This window comes from Euleptes europaea, chromosome 15 (genome assembly GCF_029931775.1).
Source record: "Euleptes europaea isolate rEulEur1 chromosome 15, rEulEur1.hap1, whole genome shotgun sequence".
NCBI lineage: Eukaryota > Metazoa > Chordata > Lepidosauria > Squamata > Sphaerodactylidae > Euleptes > Euleptes europaea.
In genome coordinates this window covers 59,383,219-59,397,266 of record NC_079326.1, presented here as the reverse complement: position 1 = coordinate 59,397,266, position 14,048 = coordinate 59,383,219, and the positions used below count along the sequence as shown (strand labels likewise).

The 14,048-nt window shown below is 44.3% G+C and overlaps 1 protein-coding gene across 4 annotated transcripts in view; it reads left to right on the top strand.

Moving 5' to 3' along the window:
- Positions 1-14,048, top strand: part of IKZF2 (IKAROS family zinc finger 2) — an 82,387-nt gene that overhangs the window by 53,622 nt on the left and 14,717 nt on the right. The window lies entirely within an intron of this gene.

Sequence of the window (14,048 nt, the reverse complement as noted above, 5' to 3'; positions counted from 1 at the left end):
CGTTGCTTATGAGCGTTTCCCTTCTTCTAAGAATAAAGGCCCCTTCATTAGGGCTGCCCCTCCCCACATGCATGACAATGGAAAAAGAAAAACGTGCCATTTGTTTGTTTATTTAAAACATCTGCTAGCTGCTTTCCTTCCTTATGGAGCTCAAGGTGGCTTGCAAGACAGATAAGTAGATGGCCTGTATGGCCCCTTCCAGTTCTATGATTCTATTGTTGGCCAACAACCTTTTAAAACCAATGCTCATTATTTTCATTAACCCTTAGCTCAGGCCCACACTATGGTTCTAAAACACATAAAATACATTAAAAACATAGCAACCAAAATTTAAAGAGCTTTTTGTTGAATAGTCTCTGCACTAACCATTGAATTGGCTTTGCTCATTTCTGTTACTCTTCCAAGGCTCCAGGGGGCATGGCCACTGAATTTCAGAGCCGGTGGGGCTGTATTAGAGGTGTGTGCTCCATGTAACTGTGTGTTGGTGTTCATGCACATAGCACATGTCTTCTCAGCTTGCCTGGGCTTGTATTTGGACAAGCCCTTCTTCCTGCACCCAGGAAATAATCCTGGCCATCTCCAGCCTACTTTGGAAACAAACCTATCAAATGCAAACAAACAAAATAGAAATATTTAAAGAGAGAGTGAACAAAACTCTAGAGAAAGCAATCTATGAAGAGCCCTTCAACCTTTATTATTAACAGCAAAGGCACTATTAGAAAGGCCATCAGGAGAGCATGTTGAAGGACATTGTACCTTATACGCGCCTCCTTAATACCCCAAGCCCTGCACAAATCCTTCCAGCATCTCTGGTATCTCCTCTCCAGACCCTTATGCAGATGTGTAAAACTCAGTCAAGGGATTTTACAGTGGTGGCCCCTTCATTGTGGAATTGCCTTTCCAAGAACATCACTTTTGTTGTGTTCACTTGTTAATCTTTCAGAAGGCTTTGCAAGGCCAGATTGTTTAGGAAGGCATTTAAATCTGGCTAATACACTTGATAAGTGGTCTCTTTGGTCTAGTATATACACCCTGGAGAGTCTTCTATTTTCACGTGACGTGTTTGTTCATTTAGAAGAGCTACCACATGTATTTGGTGTTTTGAGTTGTTCGCTTGCCATCTCCAGAATCCCACAATGATTTTGTGAGATCTTTTCAGTCTGTGGCAATTAGAACATCTGCATTATGTTGCTGGGAATTTTAGGCTGCAATCCTAAAAACGCTTTCCTGGGAGTCACCAACCATAAACATGGTAAGCTGGATCATGAAGGGGAGGCCTTTTTTCTTTGGATTATATGATTACAGTGTTGTGTATTTAGCTGATGGTTTTAAAACTCATTGTGATATTCTTTAAATATCTTTTGAGAACAAATGTTTTAAATCAATGAAATTCCATCTCATAAAATGTTGATGAACTGGGGCAAACTCACAAGAACGCAGTGGACTGGGTACACTATAACAACCCTTTTGTACCCATAACCAGAGAGCATACGGGCTCATAAAATCTACCTGAACATACAGTTACACAAAATTTGACTTTTCAGTCTTTTATAATTGGGAAGAGTTAAGCTTGTGCCTGATTTTCCTCTTAAAAGCAGCTTGGCTTCTAACAACTTAGCATTAATCGTATCATTCTGTAACATATCGAAATGTCAACCATGCATTTTTTAAAAACTACCCTGATTCCTTGCGTGTAAGTTTGCTACAAAAATTGCTTCTGTTTTGTCACTTTCTCCCTACTCCGTGACAACAGGAAGCAGTAGTGTTTAACTACAGTCACATAACATTTCCTCACTTTACATCTTAGGAAGAATCATATCTTAGAATTATTGTAAGCTGCCTTTAACCAAGAGCAAAGGTGGAATATAAATGTTTTAATAAAATAAATATTGTATATCTTAGGAAGAATCTAGGAATAGAGCCAGCCTGGTGCCGTGATTAGTGTGTGGGATCAGGGTTTCCAAGACTAGGTTTTACAGATCCCCGTTCTGCCATAGAAGCTTGCTGGGTGACCCTGGACCGGTCACAAACTCTCTGTCTCACACACCTCACAGGGTTGTTGTGAGGGTAAAATGGAGGAGAGGAGAATGATGTAAACTGCTTTGGGTCCCAGTTGGGGAGAAAGGTGAGATATAAATGAAGTAAATTTAAAAAACAGTACGGGAAATGTTAGTTAAGATCCATGACCTACAGTAGCAAATTCTTATAAAGGGTGAAGATATAGAGAACCATACATCACAGTGTACAGAGAAAGAGCTTGTTCAAAAAATTTCTGAAAATACTTTTTTTGGGTATGAATCCTAAGAATTATTGTTAGTATGCTTCTATATTCTACTGTTTCTCTTCAGTTTCATTTACACGTCATACACTTGGTGTTCAGATTGTAAGTCACTGAAAGTTACCTTTTAAGGTAATCTTGGATCTGTTGTTGATTGTCAATTTGTGTCCATTGGGGTGTCCATTTGGACACACAAGTGCAGTGTGAAAAATGCCCCGGGTGGTCAGTCTGGCAGAAATATTTGGTGCCTTCAGCACTGATGGTATTGTCAATAACATCAAAATATCCAAAGAAAGACTACTTGCAAATGATTTGAAAAGGCTAATTTTGATCCATTCTGAAAATGGAAAATGATAGATGTGTTGGTTGTTGATGGGTAGCTCTTTTGTGCTAATTGTGGGAATTTGGCTATGTACTCCAAAATCCTTAAAGGATATAGATCTAGAATTGTCTGGGTTTTCTTTACCTTAAAGGAAGTGGAAAGTTTTTTTTTAAGATTCCTCAGTAACAGTGCAATCCTAAGCAGTATTACACTGTTCTAATTCCACTGAGGTTGATGGGTTTAGGAAAGTATAACTCAGTCTAGGATTGCACTCTTAACTGTTAAGAATTGTAAGCCAGTCCCTAGATGTTAAACCCCAAAGATCTGCTTCCTACTGATAAGATAGCTGCTCTGAGCCTGGCCTTTGGCCGGGGAGAGCAGGATAGTTAGTCAAAATAATAAATAAATAAAAAGAAAGTAATTTGAAGGGCTCCTATGAAGTTTAGGTTGGGCTCTTTGCTTTAGTGTTACAAGATAATTCCTTCCTTGACAATGTTAAACAGCAGCTTCAAAATAAGAAATTGTGTTTACATCACAGAAAAAGAAAATGGCATTGGGCCATGTAGGAAGAAATAAATCTTCTAGGCATAAGGCCTACTCAGGTGTAGGTATATCTCCTAGTATGCAGGGGATAGCATCATCTTAAGGCATTGAAGCTATCGGTCTCTCTTGACTTTCAATTTTGGTCTTTCAATGTAGATTAGAACAGAAAAAGTATATTTTTGCTTTTGCTTGCATAGGAAATTGAACAGCAGAAATTCCCTTGACACAGTTTTAATGTTTGATTTCTCATCTACTGTTTGGGGTAGGTGATAGAATATGTTCTACTTTATCTCATTATAGGAAACTCTAGATCAGTGATGTTTGCCTCATGGCTCTCAGAGAGGCCCATTTGAGACTATGATATGCTAATATGTATATTTTCATATTTCTTTTAAATGAGAGAAGTATTAATAAGTGACCCTCTCCATCCATAGAAGTGGTGTAGGCCACTCCACTTCAGAATTCTACCTCTAAAGACATTCTTTTTTGTTGCGGGAGTAGATCAGGCCTTCTCCTACAGTGATCTTTGGTAAGGCAGGACGGCTCTTCCTAAACCTCAGATGGTGAGGTTTCTGAAGGAGATGGCCAACAAGTCATAAACCTATCATGCATCATGATGAATGCTCTCCGCACTCGTTCCTTTTAAAATTGCATCTTCAAGATGCAATTTAAAAAGGAAGGTATGCAGAGAGCATTCATCATGATTCGTGATAGGTTTATGACTCTATAGATTCTATAAGGTTACTGTGTTAAGGCCCTGCTTGTAGCTTGGTTCTAGCTCTCTGGCCCTTCTCTAATGTCCGTATTTGATCAAGTGTGAACTTTCCCCACTTGTACTTCTCCTTCCTTACTGTTGGGGGCTGATACAGGTGGAATCCACAAGAGGTGTCCTTTGCAAACGTTTTGCATAACTGTGCTGTGTTGACTCCCAACAAAGGTACCCAAACCATGTCTAGTAAAGGAAGAGATTTATATCTTCACACCTCAGAGGTTGGGATAGCATAAATAAAGGCAGGAAAAAAAGAAATAAGCAAAGGTGCAAAAAAAGATGGAAGGAAAAGCGGAAAGAAATCTTTTGAAATCTCAAACAGTGTTTTTGATAGGAGAACAGCAAATGTCATATACACTGGGCAGGCCATTTGGAAAGATGCGCCTCATCTTGAAGAAAAGTACTCTTGTACATAACATAGGACCAAATGCAGTAAAGTTGGGGATACCAACTTGATCTGCAGCTGCACAAGCAGGTCACTGTGAAGGAAGCAGAGAGCGCAGCTGCTCATCTTTCATCAGGTTTCCATAGACAGCAGATCCATCAGCTCAAACTTTGCCTGCCTCTGTCACATCTGGCTGAACTCTGTCTCTGTCCTGCCCCCTCACTGTGACAACCTATGGAAGCTGGACTCAAGGCCATTAAGGACCACAAAGGAGATTTTTGTTGAAGTCCCTGGATATTCGTTCCTAGTCATCATTCTGGCCACACACACACACGCGCGCACAACACTGAATGCCAAGGGTCCCCAACATGGTGCCCGTTGACACCTTTCCTGGTGCCTGCCAAGTGTTTTTATAGAGTGGGAGAGGCCAGGTGGAGCTTTTGCCCAGCAAGGCTTCTGATTGGCCATTGGCTGTGCAGATTTAAAAAAAAAACACATTGCTCTGGCAGCAGCCGGCATCACAGCACAAGGATCTTGGCCCCTGTGTGAACAGACTGCTGGACTTGATGGGCCTTGGTCTGATCCATCAGGGCTGTTCTTATGTTCTTAGTCATGATGCATACCTATTCTCTCCAGGATCAGAGGAGCATTCCTATTCTATTCGGTGCTTTGGAGCACAGGCAGGATGGTGCTGCTGCAGTCGTCTTACTTGTGGGCTTCCTGGAGTCTCCTGGTTGGCCACTGTGTGAACAGACTGCTGGTCTTGATGGGCCTGGGTCTGATCCAGCAGGGCCTTTCCTTATGTTCTTATCTTCAGTGTGGGACTGAAGGTAAGCTGCGGCAGCCATTTTGTGGCTGCCTCCTCCTCTTGTGGCAGCCATTTTGTGGCTCACCCCAACACATTGTGCCAGAATTCCAAAGGCGCCCAAAGGCTCAAAATGGTTGGGGACTCCTGCTGCATGCAATCGGTGTTTTCTGTCTACCTAACAGACCTTTCCCCTACCCAAAAAAAGTCTCCAAACTCCTGTACTCTTTAATAATGCCACTGTTACGAATGCTGCATTTGTATGGCAAAATTTGGTGGAATCCTGGAAGAAACAATTCCTTCAAGAAGTGTTGGGAAACCAGCCAAAGTCTGTAGGGATTTCAAGGGCTCATTTGGCTGGGTTGGTCCCTCTTGTGAAATTAACTGGCACCTGTCCCCGGGAATCAAGATTGAAGGTAAATGTCCATATTGCTCTGTAAAAGCTTTGGTACACTTCCTTATACTATTATCTTTCTGCACAAGGGTATCGTTTTTATGTACGTGCCGATTGTATAACCATCGTTCAGTGACTCATACTTCATTTGATAGAACTAAAGTTGCCACTTTTAAATAAATAGCATCAAATAGTTTTGGAGGAGCTGGACATCAGGAATTAAATAACCAGCTGCTATTTGGTCCATTTGAAAACTTCTTTTGTTTGCCTATTTGACCATCTCTTACTGAGTTCACCTGCTAGATACACAGTCTCTGCTGTGGGTCAGGAAAAGCCACATTCCTGAAGATCTAGTAAGGAACCCCCAATAATGTGACAGGGACGGAACATGTAAGTGGGAAACTGAAGCAGATGAAATCAGATTTTTTCAGTCCAGCTCAGGACTGATCTGTGAAACGCTTTCCTGCTCAATGTAGCCACGAGTCCAAAACGTAGGTTAAGAATAATAGAATCATAGACTTGGGAGAGGCCATACAGGCCAATTAGTCCAACCCCATGCTCAATGCAGGATCAGCCTAGAGCATCCCTGACAATCTTGCTAGAAGGATACTAGAAGGATACTAGAATATAACCCCCTACCCAACTGTGTGTCCTGACTTTGATAGCCCAGGCTAGCCTGAGCTTGGAAGCTAAGCAGAGTCGACCCTGTTAAGTCCTTGGATGGAAGACCACCAAGGAAGTCTAGAGTCACCACACAGAGACAGACAATGGCAAACCACCTCTATTTGTCTTTGTCCTTACCTGGATGGCCCAGGCTAGCCCGGTCTCCTCAGATCACAGGTGTTAAGCAGGGTCAGCCCTGGTTAGTATTTGGATATGTGACCACCAGGGTCACAGAGGCAGGCAATGGCAAACGATCTCTGTTGATCTCTTGCCCTGAAAACCCCATGGGGGGGGGGTGGCCACAAGCTGGCTGTGACTTGAAGACCCTTCCCAGACACACACACCCTAACTGGGTATGTTGTTCTCCCTTCCTCCCCCACCTCCAGAACTAACTATACCAGCTGCATTCACCTCCTCTCTATCTTTCTCCTACTTCCTCCTCTTCCCTTCTTCCTCCCAGAGAGGTGAGCCTGTAGCTTGACATCCTTGGCACTTAGGAGCAAGTGTTACCAGGCCCCGTGCCAGCTGTGTGACTCACTCCTCTTACCTGTGATTTCTCCCTTCTCTGTAATCTCCACCCTCGGCCTTTTTTTATTTTTCCCAATTGATCCGTGCAGGTGAGTCAGAAAAACCTGTTTGTCCAGAAACCTGTTCCTTCTTGCCAAGCATTACTTCTGGCTCTTGTAGATATTAGGAGTAGATTATCAAAGTAAGATGTCACAGAGGGCTTGTGGGCATATACAGTATACACCACGAAGTTATGCATTTCATTACATGCACACAGAGATCCTGTGGATCTTAGTAAGCCCAGCAGCTCTTTGCTCTTTCTTTCTCTGGTATTTTCTTTTCCTTTCCTCTGCAATGAGAGAGATCATCTTGAAAGCAAAATTAAAGCCCCCTGTTAGATACAGAGGAGAGCCAGTGTGGTGCAGTGGTTAAGAGCGGCGAACTCTAATCTGGAGAACTGGGTTGGTTTCCCCACTCCACATGAGCGGCGGAGTCTAATCTGGTGAAATTGATTTGTTTCCCCACTCCTCTACATGGGCGACAGACTCTAATTTGGAGAACTGGGCTCAATTCCCCACTCCTCCACATGAAGCCAGCTGGGTGACCTTGGGCCAGTCACAGTTCTCTCCAAACTCTCTCAGCTCCACCTACCTTACAAGGTGTCTGTTGTGGGGAGAAGAAGTTAAGGGAGAAGAAGTTAGAGAAAAGCAGGGTTTAAAAACCAACTCTTCTTTCCTTCTTCTCCTTCTTCATGACCCCACAATCCTATGCATGCTTACTTGGGGGTTGGCCCCCTTGAACTCAGCAGGGCTAAACTTTTGAGAAAACATGTTTCGGACTGGGCCTTAAATCTGGAAAGGAAAGGTATGAAATGAATAGATTAAAATCCCCTGGAAAAGTTAATTATGATTCTGATCTGGATTGTGAGGGCATACATTTTGAAGGGAAAAACTCATGGTTCGTTTCACCACTAATCGTCAAGCAAGGCCTGCAGGGACAACTGGGTTTCTAGTAAAAAAAAATCCATTTCAGAGGGTAGCTGTAGTGGTCTGCAGTAGAACAGCTTGATGTGAATGCAGTAGTGCCTTAGAGAACAACAATTTGAGCGCAGTAGCGCCTTAGAGAACTTCCTGACGGTGAGGGCTGTTCGGCGGTGGAATGCACTGCCTCGAAGGATGGTGGAGTCCCCGTCTTTGGAGGTCTTTAAGCAGAGGCTGGATGGCCATCTGTCAGGAGTGCTTTGATTGTGGGATCCTGCATGGCCCTTGTGGTCTGGATGGCCCTTGTGGTCTCTTCCAACCTTGTGAACAATATTTTTGAGTCTAAGGTGCTCCTGGGCTCAAATATTCACAAGTAAGTCCAACTGAGTTCAATGAGTCCAACCTACTTCCAAGTAACCAGATATATAATGTTGTAACCCTAATCAATTTTTCTGGGGTCTTTTGGGCCCAAGAATAATTATGTTTCTCTCACAGCCTGGAAATCTGAATTCAGTGTGGAATACATACTCAGACCTTAGTATTGTAACCTGTTTGGTTTAGCTTGTTGGTTGGTTTGTTTGTTTGTTTGTTTTGAGAGCCCTGCTTTCTGCCCTTACAATTGTCATGAAGAATAAAGGCCATGGAGAAGCCAAACCATGCTTATATAACATGTACCTAACATGTAAATATTTCACAGTGGGTAGCCGTGTTAGTCTGTTTGCAGTAGTCAAAAAGGGCAAGAGTCCAGTAGCACCTTAAAGACTAACAAAAATATTTTCTGGTAGGGTATGAGCTTTCGTGAGCCACAGCTCACTTCTTCAGATATCTGAAGAATATATCTTCAGATATCTGAAGAAGTGAGCTGTGGCTCACGAAAGCTCATACCCTACCAGAAAATATTTTTGTTAGTCTTTAAGGTGCTACTGGACTCTTGCCCTTTTTGACTAATGTAAATATTTGTTAGCATAAAATATTTAGTTTTATTCTGCCCTAATATTGTTCTGTTCTGTAAAGTGTTAATCCATCCTGCTGACGGATTGCTCTCTTGTCTTGTTTGCAAGACAGCTAGAGTCCTAGACCTATTTCATTGTTCTGTTTCTGGCCCTATCCTAAATTCCCCTTTAGCTTTAGAAAGACTGTATACTAAAATTCCTGACCTTAATTGTAATAATGTAGGTCATTATGAATTTCAGTGAGTCCATATATGGCTAAACGGCAGTACTCCAATTCCAAAAGATAAGAAGTCTATAGGTGGGAGAAAGGAACTGCATAGATATATCAGCCTATGATCCCAGGGGGTGTACCACCTTTTTTTAAGACAAAGTGTTCATATGTAATACTGGACTCACCCAATGAAACTGATGGGTAGTAGATTCAAAACAGGAACAAAGAAAGCGCTTCTTCGGATAATACATGACGGAATTCATTGCCACAGTATATGATGATAGCCAATGACTTTAAAAAGGAGATCAGACAAATCTGTGGAGTATCTGTTGTTAGCTATTGGCCATGACAACTAACTGGAACCTCCAGGTTCAGAGGCAGTGTACCACTGAATCCAAGCTGCAGGGAACAGCCACACAGGAGAGCTGTTGCTTCTGTGCCCTGCTTACTGGGAACACTTACTGCTGTTGGGCATGGGAGGGGGGGATGAGATGGTCCCTTGGTTTGGTATAGCAGGGTTCTTCCTGTTTTGTTACATTAACAACACTTTGGCCTCCCACTCCCATTTCATAGAACCATAGAGTTGGAAGGGACCTCCAGGGTCATCTAGTCCAACCCCTGCACATGGCAGGAAATTCACAACTACCTCCCCACACACACATCCAGTGACCCCTACTCCCTGCCCAGAAGATGGCAACAAAAACCCTCCAGGATCCCTGGCCAATCTGGCCTGGAGGAAAGTTGCTTCCTGACCCCAAAGTGGCGATCAACATTTCCCTGGGCATGTAAGAAAGGGCCACGAGAGCCAAACACTGACTCATCCCTTCCTGCCCTTTCTCTCCTGATCTGCCTAAGTTCACAGAATTTCATTCTATGTAGGCGGCTGGTGAGAGCCCCGTGGCGCAGAGTGGTAATGCTGCAGTACTGCAGTCCAAGCTCTGCCCACGACCTGAGTTTGATCCCAACGGAAGTCGGTTTCAGGCAGCCGGCTCAAGGCTGACTCAGCCTTCCATCCTTCCGAGGTTGGTGAAATGAGTATCCAGCTTGCTGGGGGTAAAGTGAAGATGACTGGGGAAGGCACTAGCAAACCACCCCGTAAACAAGGTCTGCCTAGTAAACGTTGGGATGTGACGTCACCCCATGGGTCAGGAATGGCCTGGTGCTTGCACAGGGGACCTTTACCTTTACGGCGGCTGGTGGCCCTTGACTTTTTCAGATCTTTGCTGAATCAGTTGAAAGCTGCCTTCTCACCTGGGTCCACTTAGCTTGCCGTTGTCTGTCCTGAATGGCTGCAGTTCTCCAGGGTCTTGGGCAGAGAGAAGCCGCCGCCAGAGATCCTTTAAAGTGGAAAGACTGAAGGCTGACCTTGGAACCTTCTACATGCAGACCACTGAGTCTTGGCCAGAGCTGTCTAGAACTGCCATGGGCCCCCGGACGAAGATCCCCTCTGCCCTCCGGACCCCCAGGGCCCAACTCAAGCATCACTCAAAAAAAAATTGCATGACTTGTTTGGCTTCAGAGAGACCAAGACCCCCAGAATATTCTCCTCCTCCTCCTCCTCTTAGTGCCCCTTACTGACCACTTTCCCTTCCTTTAGATTCCTCCAGCTGAGTAAGCAACATCCTTATAGTTTATAACTGTATCTTCCACGTTGAATACTTTCTCAGTGCTTACGAAGAAAACAAAGGAGGCACTTTATACTCTCAAGGAAAGTGCAGGTTCCAGCAAACATCTTGGCCGTCTGCCTCAGATAAACGGAGATTTATATTCAAATTAATTGTGGCCCTCAAGCTCTTGGCAAATTGCCTGCATATTCCTTGATGTTGAACACACACAAAAAACTTACACCGATGAAAGGAAATGAGGTGACGTAATCCCAAACACCTCCATATGCTGTAGGCAGGGCTGTGGCATTACAGCTGGGTTCCGGTACCAGGCTCGAGACCCAGTGTTGCCTGCTGCTGCTGGCTCTGCATTGCTTGCCGGGAGAGCCCGTGGGCAGAGAGGAAGGAAAGCAGTTGGAGGGAGGACCCGTATGCTGAGGGAGAAAGGTGCTGCCCACCCACCCGAGGCAAAGGAGCAAGTGAGGAGCTGTGGGGAACATGTGCTAGAGGGGCGTTCTAGGAGCACAAGCATTTGCCCAAGGAGGCTATGCCTAATTGGCACCACAAAAGCCGCTGAGGTCCTTTATTAGGCAGGTTTCTTGCCAAATGACCATTGCCTCCCAGATGTTCCTGCCCAGGAATTAAGATCACGCAGAGGGGTCCTCCTGACAGTCCCATTGATCAAAGAAGCTTGTTTAGTGGGTACGCGCGAGAGGACCTTTTCAGGGGCAGCACCATGATTACGGAACAACCTCCCCAGGGGGGTGCGTCTAGCCTCAAGGTTCGATCTTCGGGGGGCAGTTGAAGACAATTTTATTTAGGACTGCGTTTGGCTCAATTTACTAGCAGTCGTGAGTTGTGATTTTAAATTTTGGTTTTAATAGTTTTTTTGATGTATTTTTTCCTGTGTGTTTTATCTATGTTTGTAAGCCACCTTGAGCACCCTAAGGAAGAAAGGCAGCTGATAAATGTTTTAAATAAATAAGTGGTTGTACAGATGCATTTGCAAGATGCCAGTATGGTCTTCTCAGTGGTTCAGGAGGCAGGGGAACAGCATTTTGAGCCAAGGTGTGCCAGGGTGGGGTAGTTATTAGAGTGTCAAACTTGGGTTGGGGAGACCCAGGTTCGAACCCCCGTGCTGCCGTGGCAGTTCGCTGAGTGACCTTGGGTCAGGCACGCAATTGCAGCCTAACCTACCTCACAGGTTTTCCGTTGAACACAGGGAGGTAATCAGGAAAGATGTGAAACTTCAGGGTCTTAGTTCTAAATTTCATTGTTGCAGTATAGAATCATGCAGGGGCCAGCCGTTTTCTGCTTGGCTTTTGAGCTTCTGCTGTTCCTCCCCCCCCCCCCCAGCTGTCTTAACCCAGAAGCAAAACACAAAGCTGGGTTTGCCCAGTAAGCTAAGCAGCGTCCACTGCCCTCTCCAGGCCTCGATAAGCTCCATCCCAAACGCCACCCAGATCTGCCAGGTGCCAGCTCTAGCTCCCAGCTCCACTCCTTGCATTTGAGAGTCTGAACTTCGGGACACCTGGTGGCCTTAACTTTGGGATCTCCCGCCGTCTTCTCCTTGAACGCAGCAGCTAGTACGAGAAGGGAGGTGAAGGGGACGGAATCCGTTTCTTTGTCCTTGTGGCTTTGCTGCCGACAAGCGTTTCTGCAGTTGCTCGCTTCGTAAATAGACGGTGTGGTAAGGCTGCACCTGCGACCTGATGGAAAGCGTCAGAGTTTCGTGTCTAAATTTTAGAGTGTCTCATGACCAAGCAGTCCAGGATGTGGTCTTGTAACTGATTCTCGGAGGAAAACGTGGTGCAGTGATCAGCTGCTGGAACCTGTGTAGTAAATGTATGTTTGTTTTCTCTCGCACTCAGAACTGCTCAGGATTTTGTTTGCAGTCCATCTCCAGAGGATGGCAATTTCATTTAAGGTACCAGCTGGACATTAGGAAGAATTTTTTATTTTACAGTAAGAGTCGTTCAGCTGCAGAACCAGCTGCCTAGGGAGGTGGTGAGCTCCCCCCCCCCCTCACTAGCAGTCTTCAGGCAGTGGCTGAACAAGCACTTGTCAGGGATGCTCTAGGTTGGATCCTGCATTGTGCAGGGGGGTGGACTGTATGACCCCTTCCAACTCTATGATTCTATGATTTAGGCTCATGGTAGTAGAGTGTTGATTTTATTTGGTTGAATGTTAACTTCATGGAACAAAAACCATGAATGAAGAGCAAAAATGGTCACTTACTTAAAGGGAGTGCATGTATCAGCCTGCTAGGCTTGTTTTAAAACATCTTATATTTGATTCACTTTAAAAACAATTTAGAATTGCCGTGTAAAGTAATGGCAAAAGCAGTCGAACAAAAATCAGGTAGGTTATCCGGGCTGTGTGACCGTGGTCTTGGTATTTTCTTTTCTGACGTTTCGCCAGCAGCTGAAGGACAGTGTTACTCCTCTGAAGACGCCTGCCACAGCTGCTGGCGAAACTTCAGGAAAGAAAATACCAAGACCACGGTCACACAGTCCGGATAACCTACAAGAACCAATGAACTCTGACCGTGAAAGCCTTCGACAAAAATCAGGTAACCCTTCACAACTGTTTATTCTTCCCGGTACTAAAATGCTACCAATTTAGGAACAACCTTGATGTGATAAGCATCTGTATTTTAGGTTAGTGAAGGTTCACTTAAGTAAATACAAAACCAAAAGTTTGGGATTTACTCATTTTAAAATTCGGTGAAATCCACGCAGTGACAGAGAGGCAAGGGGGTTGAACAGAGGGTCTTTCAGCCTGAGATCAGATACATTATTAAGACTCCTCATTTGTTCAGTCACTACAAACATGATAATACGTACAGGAAGTCAGTCTAGTCTTTCTGACAGTGCCAGATACCGTCGATATTCAGTGGTCGTCTACACCAAAACAGCCATAAATAAAGTGAAGATACTGATCTAAAAGATCATCAGTCATCTTTCTCGATGGGTAGCTGTGTTCGGATGTCTGTAGCAGCTCACTTCTTCAGATATCCTGTGACTCACTAAAACTCAGACCCTACCAGAAAATTGTTTTGGTCTTTAAGGTGCTACTGGGCTCCTTGCTCTTTTCTACTACAATAATAATTCTGTCGTTGTTGTTTTTTTAAAGGGTTTTATTTTGTAGTTTTTGTATGTTAGATTTCAAAAACAATTTTCACTTTTTGTGCTGTTTTGTCAGCATTTGGAAAGGATCTGTTCCAGATCACGGTGGTTTTGTGCATCCCTCAGTCAGGGGAAAGGGGCTGCGTGTGCTGTGATTCCCCCCCCTTCTGGGTTTGATACAAAGAGGGGAGACACGTTCCTTCCCAATGCAGGGACAGAATGCACATTCCTCATGGGGTACATTCACACACCCCATGAGACCCCAAACCAGGAAACAGAGGAGATCTGGTTTACACATTTTATTTTAAAATTAGATGTTAGAAGTGGCTCTAAAGGTTGTTTCAAAGCACTTGTATCTAATAAAGGAGGTTCATAAAAGCGGCCATGCATAAATGACCAAAGCCTTTTCCCTAGTACACTTTTACAGTGAGTGGAAACCATTCCGAAGGCCACAGTAAATGCCTGGTTACCGTAGAGCACATTAAGATGGTCCCTCTAGTTCACAC